Raw genomic sequence first — 10,745 nt, 5'->3', positions numbered from 1 at the left:
TGTTTCATATTGGCTGGCTTCCAACAATAGCTGAATTTGCAAAGCTAGCGAGCACCAATTCAGTTTCAGTGGTGTTTGCTATAATCTTTGCTACCCGAGTTAAATAAAGGTGAAATAAAATAAATAAAAAGTTCACTTGCGACAATTTAGCTTTTGCAACGAGACCATTAAATATATTTAAGACAATGGTAGAAGAGAGTGTAGTTCTGTTAAGTTTGGATTTCAGTTAATAGCTAACCTTATCACAGGGACTTTGAAGCACTAATTTACATCATCTGCATGCTGATTCCATTTTTGACGACGCCACATAAATGGAATAGGTACTAGCTAGCTTAAGAGTTAATATTTGCGCGCTAGCTCTGCATATTCAGCTACTGTGTGTGCGAGATTGACTGGATTAACCTCACGTCAGTTACGTTCATTGAGTGCCTTTCAGACAGTGGATACCACCCCTCTGTTACCTTGCCAACTAAGGAACTGGCAGTGGATCAAACCATTGTGAGGCAAAGGGTGGGGGGGTTGCAATCTTTTGAAACTTAAAAACGCGCTATTAAGTGTCTATAATCAGCACAATTGCTTTCATTGCGTATTATTAATATTATTTAAATTACATAGTTATGTTTCAGTGATATATTGGGGGGGGACAAATCATATTTTTCCCAGGAAATCCCCCCCCGGGATTTCCGCCCCTGTCTGTGTCAGAGATCTGCTGCTCTCGCACTGAGAAAGAGAAGCTTTGGAAACTCTTTTTCACCCAACATAATCATAAAAGTGCAAACAGAACCAGTCAAAGCAAAATACATTTAAGACACTTGTTTATTTTGGACCCGTGCAAATATCGATACACATGAAAGCCTCCGGGTCGAAATGACCCACAACATCATGTTTGTACACAGAATATACACAGACATTCCACAACATATCAGTTTCCACATTTTGAAGTTAGGTTCATGACCCTAAATGAGGAAAAGGTATTTCATTTCATGAAGAAAAAGACAGGGTAACTAGTATTTTAGACAACTCAAACGTGGAAATGGGTCAAACTGACCCGCAACATTAAGACACATTTCAGTTGAATGCATTCAGTTGTACAACTGACTAGGTATCCCCTTTCCATTGCCCCTGTGTGGGAAGTTGAACACAACAGTTCATTGCAGCCCTACCATTATCACTTCATATTGCCGAAAACAAATAGTAGGTTTTGATTTACATAATGGGGAGGATCACAGCAATATGCTATGCTGTTTTTGATTCTACCGGTATCACGGAAAATGAAGGTTACGCTCAACGTTAGCTTGTTACTTCCGTTCTTAACGATTTGACGCTCGGGCCACGTGGAGTGATACATTTACCGTGTAACATTTTTTAACTATGACCTTCATTTTATCGCTTTGGTATTCACAACGACATCAGCTTTGTTTACCGTCGCGACAGTGAAAACATTGAGCTGACTACCACGTTTCTCGTCGCTACAAGGTGAGTAGGCGCAATATGAGTCTGGCCTCTTCTGCGGCTTGATACGGAAGGCGCGAATGAATTAGTACAATTGTTTCAGTTAATTGTAGCAATCAATTGTTTGGGAGTATAATCGTGTGAATTGGTTTTCTTCATTGTCGGTCTTGCCGTTAGGTCATGCGACAGACAAAGCCGCTCTTGTTCGCCTGGTTTCTGGGATTTATAAAGGGGCCCCGTTTTGTAGTGTTGCTAGAATACTGTTGCCTGCTACTGTCAAATGGGTTGTTTAGTGAAATTAGATAATTGTACTTAATATGCTGAAGGGAAATATACATCACATTCCCCGACATCTTTAGGCTGAGTACAAGTAACGTTACTCAAGTTTGCTCGTAATGCAAATGCCAACGGAGGGATGCTGTAATTCACAGAAGTCTACGTCTAATTCTAAACTGTATTTTCAATTAACTAGATGTATTTAATTCTATTGAAATTGCATATCTGTTTAAGAATGGCGCGGCAGGTGTATTACAGCATGCTCTCAACATTCAGCCAGTCAGCCTTTACAAACGGAGTCTTTCACATCATGCGCCATGACGGAGTGCTTGGAAATCGTCACCAAAGGACACGCAGATTTGAAAATTCATAATGGAAATTTCAGTAAATCGCTATGCGACATGCTTGCTTTCTGGACACCACATGGCCAAGACTGACGCCGTCGAGAATTACTCGTAATCCCTGATAAGAGATTCAGTGATAAACTGCGCGGCCTTTAGGCTATCTCTTCTGGAAATTCTGGGTGATCGATCAGACGGGTTTATTTTGTGTACTGGTGTCTGCCATATGATTTGGAAGTGAAAATCAACAGTTCCACTGAGAAGGGCTCTTTCATTATTTGTTACTTTTATTTATTGTATTTTTCTTAACCGCATTGTTGCTTAAGAGCTTGTGAGTAAGCATTTCACTGTAAGGTCTACTACAACTGTTGTATTTGGCGCATGTGACATATACAATTGGATTTGATAGGCTATATTTACATCTAGGTTCTTAAAATGTTTCCCTTCATAGCCTAAGTAAATAAATCCTAATCTTTCTGTTTTGGTTATGACAGTAAAAACTAGGCCAGTTGGTGTTCAGACACACTGATAAATCTGGAAGTGGAGCAGCGCCCTATCTAGTTTACACGCTTGTGTGTGTGTGAGTGAGATGGAGAGAAGAAAGAGCAAGAGAGTATGTGTGTTGCCCATGAAAGTAATTTCACAATTACACAGTGCTATGACACATCTATGGCTTGGGAAAACTGGTAAAGATCTCTTTGTAGTCCTGCTGTTCAAGCGAGCCCATGTCCCCATTAAATGCCGCTTTAATCTGATGGACAGCAATTCTGTATGCAAGACGGCCCATTCGCAGTCATGGAATTAAAAACCTAAAATGATTGTCATTTATCCTACTGTACCGTTAATAGGCTACTGTCTGTGTGGACTAGTCTGCTAGTGTGACTTCTAGTCTAGAGGAACAGCAAGGTGCTGAATTGGTGCCTGGGGGCTAGTTTAAGGCAGTGACAGAGCGTTCCCAGAAACAGCCCAGAATCAGCGCTACAAACACTTTACTTACTAATTCACGAGACAAAGGGTGTCCTGTTCATGAGGATCCTGAGTGCTGTGCTTCCCTCATCACAGAGCAGCAGCATATTTACAACACCACTCTGGTGGTTCTGGGCCCTGTTTCTCAAAAGCTTCTTAAAGGAAAACTCTACCCCCCAAAAATATTTTGGTATTTGTTTAATTAGTCCATTGTTGATATAGTCCCAAAATGTTTTGCATGTTAGCAATCAGGTTTTCAAGATGTATAGCTTAAAAAATACAGAAATACAGCTTCTCTATTCGCTGTAGAAAATTGTAGAGGAATAATGTTGGGAAACAAGAATCTCAACCTACAGTGGTCAAATGATTTGGCATAAATAGAAGCAGGCACCAACAGCTTGAGGAAAAGTCTAAAACACAAATGTCAAAGCTTAATTACAATATTAGTGGGAATATGTCCATTCAAAACAAGAGCAAGGAATATAATTGGATAAATTAGAAAAAAGATTAGAGATGCAGCCAGATCTGTTTCTAAAATCAATATGGACAGCGGCCAGTGCTGAAAGTTGAGTCGGCACATTTTACTAACAAGAGGGCTTTGTTGGAGCACTAAGAAATAAGAGGTATGCTTACCTGTTTGACCGACGCAATTATATTTATCCATATATTTGTCGGTATAGCTATTTCCTTCAATACTGTCACCATGCACTCCTTAAATAGGCCACCTACCCCCTTTCTGCGTCGGCCTGAGCAGGTGTGGTATTAGGCCAATATACCACAGCTAAGGGCTGGTCTTGTGCAAGACGCAATGCGGAGTGTGGACCACAGCCCTTAGCCGTGGTATATTGGCGATCTATCACAAAACCCTGAGGTGCCTTACTGCTATTTTAAACTGGTTACGAACGTAATTAGAAGAATAAAAATAACAGTTTTGTCAAACCCGTGGTATGTGGTCTGATATCCTCTACGGGATTGGTGACCCTATACCGGGATGGTTGATGCTAATGTGCGCTAATGTGACTGGAGTGACGTTGTAACTCACAGCAAACTTTCCAGGACATAGACATGTCTTATATGGGCAGAAAGCTTAAATTCTTCTTAATCTAACCTCGCTGTCCAATTTACAGTAGCTGTTACAGTGAAAAAATACCATGCTGTTGTTTGAGGAGAGTGCACAACATCAAACTTATCACTTCAACTGGTTTGATACATTCACCTCTGAAGGTAAATAATGTACTTACATTCAGTAATCTTGCTCTGATATGTCATCCTGAGGCTACCAGAGATAAAATGTAGCATAGTTTTGTTTGATAAAATCCATTTTTATATTCAAATTGGGAACTGGGTTTCTAAAGTCTGAACCCCTGCGGTTTCTGGCTCCACACCCACCCCGCCCGGCCATCAAGATGTGTGGAAGTTAGTGTATAAGCTAATGATCCATCATGTGTGACATTCCTGGGAGTGGGTAAACTTCCATTTTGTATTATCATATCATTTTTGTATGTTCTCTATAGTTATGTACTTAAATGTATCAATTGACCAATTCGGCACATTTGGACAGACTTGATTAAACATTTTGTGCAGTATTGCAATGCTTCACTGGATCAGTCTGAAACTTTGCACATACACAGCTGCCATCTAGTGGCCAAAATCTAAATTGTGCCTAAACTCCAATATTATATTATGGCTTTTCTCTTGCGTTTTCAAAGATGAAAACACAAACCAAAAAACATGCATTCTTTTAAGATGTAATGTGTTATATTCTCCTACATTTAATTTCACATTTCCACAAACAAAGTGTTTCCTTTCAAATGATATCAAGAATATGCATATCCTTGCTTCAGGTCCTGAGCTACAGGCAGTTAGATTTGGGTATGTTATTTTAGGTGCAAATTTAAAAAAGGGTACGATCCTTTAAGAGGATATACCACGGCTGTCAGCCAATCAGTATTCAGAGCTCAAACCAACCGGTTTATAATGTAAATTCAATCACCCCGTTCACCACCATCATCATTCAAAAATGTGTGGATACACTGCTAAACCAAGAGAACCAGGAGTTCTTCAAGTTAAGTGAAATTATGTTGTTGCTCGCCAGTTTGCTCTGAAGAAGAAACAACGATACAATGTAGCCTAACATCGCTTGCAAACTGCAAAGATGTGAGATTTGTTTCACTATAGAAGCACTGGTCATCTAACATTTTTATTCCAGGTTGCTTCGAAGTATTTAAGGGCATATCGGATGATCTCCTCTTCCCATAACAGTCACGTTTAGGTTTGCTATAAGATTGAAATCGGAAAGTAATATACCCATGAAAAAACTATGAAATATCTCCACAATACCGTTTGACGTATATACAGTGCCTTCTGAAATTATTCAGACTCCTTGACTTTTTCCACATTTTGTTAAGTTACAGCCGTATTCTAAAATGGGTTAAATTAAGCTGTCCAGTGACACCACAAGTGGGCATTTGATTTGCGAACTCATCACGTGAGCTTAATGCGCTAAAGAAACAACGCAAACCAAACATGTGCACTGAATTAAAGGGCAACTAGATTTTTCCCAGAACTCAAAAGTCATCCCGATGTGGTTTAAGCATGGTTGTGAACACAGGAAATCAAATGTTGTTTTTCTATTATAAAGGTGTGAAAACCAGAAAAAATGGGGAAATCAGAAACCTGGAAAAACAAAACCGAGAAAATTGAATTTTGGGGGGGGGGGGAATGAATTAGAATAAAAATGTATTTTAAAAGGCCTTCCAGTCTTTTTTGCTGTACATGACTGCACTTTAGAGTGTGTGTCATCCTGCAGCACAGCATTTTGGGGAAAGTTGAGGACCGGTCCAATATTTGCTATGCACCCAAGAGGGAAGAGATTGGGTCATCCTAGAAATGTTTTAAAGGAATATAATATATACAACACAGCTGACACTTTTATCCAAAGCGACTTAGTCATGCGCGCATACATTTTTACGTATGGGTGGTCCCGGGAATAGAACCCATTATCTTGGCGTTGCAATGCTCTACCAAGATGCATGACAAGGTTGTAAATACTTTGAAGCCTTAATTTAATGATTTATAAAGCCTTTATTAAGCTGTGCTTATGTCACCCTTTATAAAACACAGGTTTATGTCATATTTGATATAGTGGGTTTCAACAAAGAAACCACTGATTTGCTCATGGCAAAATGCTATAAATTGGAAGGGAAACAGAAGAAGGGGGGGAAAACCAGATGAAAAGCAAGGAAATCAGTAAAAAATAAGCTAAAAACCTACTTGGCTTGTGAGACGTATTATTTTGATATAGTGTGAAAACATTAGTAGACCCTTATTGCTATGTTATTAGCTTTTATCGTACTGTTCAAGTGTTGAACTTGAAAGTGCGATGGGGGAAAATGCTGAGAAGAACATTGTCCAAGCCTCATCTTATAGCTAAAAGTCCTGTATTTTTTTAAAGAACGCATATCATAAGGTTATATAACCTTCAAGTACCAGTCCTTACTTACCCATTCTTTGCATTAAGTCATAATGCATTTATAATCCCTAACATCACCTGGCATGTGATTGTGTGCTGATAAATCAGCTAGACAGCTGGCTGATTCTGCGTTTTTCATTTTCCTCCCAAAACCTGTTTGACAGCAGCCAATGCCAAGTTATGTGAATGTGGGAGTAACATTTTGGTGTTCTTTTTGACAGATTCCATTAAAAGTTCCCAAGGTCTGTTATCACACGACTACTGGCCACAGTGAAACCTTCCCCTAGTGTGACCTCGCCTGTCTATGACCTTCTGTGATTTGTCTTGAAAAAAATGACAAGTAGCCTGAAACACTGAAAGGACAACTTTACTGAAATGACTCTTTCATGCCACAGAATCAGGTTGCCCTGTTCTGTTTTTTTTCTTCTTCAGAGCCCTCGGTATATAGGTGTTTTCTAATGTCTCTTTCAGGAATTGTAATATTAGTCTGTAATAAACTTTTTTTTTTTACATATTCCCCAACCCATCAATTCTTAGCCTCTAGTCTGCGAAAATAAGTACACAAGAATCCTCAGTCTCCAAGTTTCTGCTTAATCAGCTGATTAAATTGTCATGGGGGAGTGATTTGTGTACGTGCTATTCTCTTGATCGTCTAAAGCTCCCCTTCTCTCTGGGTGATGAGGTTGAGCAGGTCTCTCTCTCATTCCTTCGTAAGGTAGCGTTGTCCATGGTTTACCCAGTTTCATCAGTTCTGCTTGACTGCTTGTTGTGTAGTTAGTTATGTTGAAATGACTTTGACCAGACAGATTCACAGCATGGCCGAGCTATAGGCCTACCTCCGGTCTATCCCTAGAGGACTGGGTGATCGCGGTCTCCGAGGCCGAGGTGAGTAAGGTCTTGAATCAGGTCAACACTCACAAGGCTGCGGGGCCGGACGGTATTCCAGGGCGCTTTCTCAGAGCATGCGCAGATCAGTTGGCAGGCGTATTCACTGCAATTTCACATGTAATCCCCACATTTTAAGATGGCTACCATCATTCCTGTTCCCAAGAACTCTAAGGCTTCATGCCACAATGACTACCCTCCTGTTGTACTCACATCTGTAATCATGAAGTGCTTTGAAAGACTGGTTATGGCACACATCAACTCCATCATCCCAGACACCCTAGACCCACCCACCTAGATAAGAGGAATACCAATGTAAGAGTCCTGTTCATTGACTACAGCTAAGCGTTCAACAGCATTGTCCTCTCCGAGCCTGTCACAGAGCTTGTCACCAAGTTTAGGACTGGGTGACTGAACCTTTTTTATACATTTACATTTAAGTCATTTAGCAGACGCTCTTATCCAGAGCGACTTACAAATTGGTGCATTCACCTTATGATATCCAGTGGAACAACCACTTTACAATAGTGCATCTAAATCTTTTAGGGGGGTTAGAAGGATTACTTTATCCTATCCTAGGTATTCCTTAAAGAGGTGGGGTTTCAGGTGTCTCCGGAAGGTGGTGATTGACTCCGCTGTCCTGGCGTCGTGAGGGAGCTTATTCCACCATTGGGGTGCCAGAGCAGCGAACAGTTTTAACTGGGCTGAGCGGGAACTGTGCTTCCTCAGAGGTAGGGGGGCCAGCAGGCCAGAGGTGGATGAACGCAGTGCCCTTGTTTGGGTGTAGGGCCTGATCAGAGCCTGAAGGTATGGAGGTGCCGTTCCCTTCACAGCTCCGTAGGCAATCACCATGGTCTTGTAGCGGATGCGAGCTTCAACTGGAAGCCAGTGGAGAGAGCGGAGGAGCGGGGTGACGTGAGAGAACTTGGGAAGGTTGAACACCAGACGGGCTGCGGCGTTCTGGATGAGTTGTAGGGGTTTAATGGCTAAGGCAGGGAGCCCAGCCAACAGCGAGTTGCAGTAATCCAGACGGGAGATGACAAGTGCCTGGATTAGGACCTGCGCCGCTTCCTGTGTGAGGCAGGGTCGTACTCTGCGAATGTTGTAGAGCATGAACCTACAGGATCGGATCACCGCCTTGATGTTAGTGGAGAACGACAGGGTGTTGTCCAGGATCACGCCAAGGTTCTTAGCACTCTGGGAGGAGGACACAAGGGAGTTGTCAACCGTGATGGCGAGATCATGGAACGGGAGTCCTTCCCCGGGAGGAAGAGCAGCTCCGTCTTGCCGAGGTTCAGCTTGAGGTGGTGATCCATCATCCACACTGATATGTCTGACAGACATGCAGAGATGCGATTCGCCGCCTGGTTATCAGAAGGGGGAAAGGAGAAGATTAATTGTGTGTCGTCTGCATAGCAATGATAGGAGAGACCATGTGAGGATATGACAGAGCCAAGTGACTTGGTATATAGCGAGAATAGGAGAGGGCCTAGAACAGAGCCCTGGGGGACACCAGTGGTGAGAGCGCATGGTGCGGAGCCTTGGAAAATAATACATCATCATGCTACTTCCCTAGCAACACGGCAAACAAAATAAATAATACATCATCATGCCACTTCCCTAGCAACACAGCAAAACAAAATAAATAATACATCATCATGCTACTTCCCTAGCAACACGGCAAAACAAAATAAATAATACATCATCATGCCACTTCCCTAGCAACACGGCAAAATAAAATAAATAATACATTATTTATGTCACTGTACTTGTGCACGTGACATTAAAAACTTAACTACTACAGTGCCTGGTGGAAGTCTACACACCCCTTGCATATGGAACGCCGTTTTGGTCTTTACGTGTCAAATAACACTATTTGACGCGTTAAATAAACTGGTTGACCAATCAGGACCTGAATATGACGTCACATAGTAATTTAACACATTCATACATTTTTTTCATAGTGTAATCGATGTGTAATAACTATCGCTCGTATTTCATATGCACAGCGATTCACCGATACGTATGCCATGATGCTGGTAAAGTTTTGTCTCGTGCACCTGGCGCTGCCGCAGAAGCGCAGACATTTCCCCAAGCTCTGGACAGTGCTGGTCATAAAAAAAAGCTAGCTAGCTGATGGATACAAACCAATGTTCTAACCTTATCATAGCAAAACGACATCTAGTTCAGTAGCTACATCTAAAATACCTCTAATTTATAAGACTGTTCTTATTTGATTGATGGTGGGCGGATCCACCTATGTGAAGCTAGCCACAATAGGGATTAGCCACAGTAGTGGACTTTGCGATTTGCCTTCAAAATAAAAGGCTGTCATTGACAGTGATGCAAATGAATACAAATAGTGGAATTATGCCATAATTGAATATATCATGCTAAACGAGGTTGGAATGTCATAGAAATTCAACAAAAGACAATTTGTTAATTTGACAAATCTATTGTAATCACACTGGATATATTAGATTTTAGAATTGCATTGGGGGTGTACTTATTTCATTGTACAGCCTTACCTATAGACTATAGATTGTGGATCAATGACATGGGGTATCAGTCTACTCAGTGACACCCAGACAACATTAGTGTTGTAGCTGTTATTGCGGGACTCTGAAACCACTGAATTAAGCCACATTTATTGTACCAGTCAACCTACTATGTGTATTGAACACTATTCCAGAGGAAAAACAATACTGTGTGGATGTTTTGGAGTCTGAGAACTCTGAACTCTGAGGAAGACATTGGGGGGGGGAGCACTTGGGTACTGAGTAGACTGATACCCCATTTCGGTCAAGCAGCCTCCGGTCAAGCAGCCTCTCTAGTCAGAGGAAGCTAGCTGGCTGCTTATAACATAAGCTTTGGACAACAAATGCTAGCTAGTTATTTACATGAACTGAAGTTAAACAAAAGTGGTTACCTAGCTAATACTTACTCACATGGATTCCTAAATCATTGCTAAGAATATTGAAAATTACTGCAGTTTTTACTGGTCATTGTTTTCAGGCTGGTTGCATTGGTGCTAGCTAGGTACCAAGCTAAAGCTAGCTAGCTTCCGCAGAAGTTGCTAATAACGTCTGTATCAAAGATATTTGCAAACATTTTTGATCCTGATCATATTTCAAATGCTCACACAGACGTTTTCCCATTTCGTTGAACAAATAATGCCTTATTACCAACGCCGTATTGTAAACGCATCGTTCGTGGTTGGTGTGTGCTTGTTTGCAAATGTATTTTTTGTTAAAAGTTTGTTAAAAGAAATGAAAAGCTTATTTGATACAGTTCAAATAACACTATTTGACGCATCGTTTTTGACACGCAAAGACCCAAACAGCGTTCCATAC

General features: G+C 41.1%; 1 protein-coding gene across 2 annotated transcripts in view; it reads left to right on the top strand.

Moving 5' to 3' along the window:
• Positions 1–1,111: 1,111 nt before the first annotated feature.
• Positions 1,112–10,745, top strand: part of LOC106577545 (equilibrative nucleoside transporter 2) — a 35,755-nt gene continuing 26,121 nt past the window's right edge. Inside the window, exon 1 of one of the 2 annotated variants that reach the window (XM_014155660.2) lies at positions 1,112–1,476. The gene's annotated coding sequence lies outside the window, so the exon portion shown is untranslated. Of the gene's footprint in view, positions 1,477–2,378; positions 2,401–10,745 lie in introns of those variants that run through there. The other variant, XM_045701332.1, reaches the window with a different exon arrangement.

This window comes from Salmo salar, chromosome ssa18 (genome assembly GCF_905237065.1).
Source record: "Salmo salar chromosome ssa18, Ssal_v3.1, whole genome shotgun sequence".
NCBI classification, from domain to species: domain Eukaryota; kingdom Metazoa; phylum Chordata; class Actinopteri; order Salmoniformes; family Salmonidae; genus Salmo; species Salmo salar.
The sequence above is the reverse complement of the archived record's forward strand: the minus strand, read 5'-3'. Positions and strand labels throughout refer to the sequence as shown.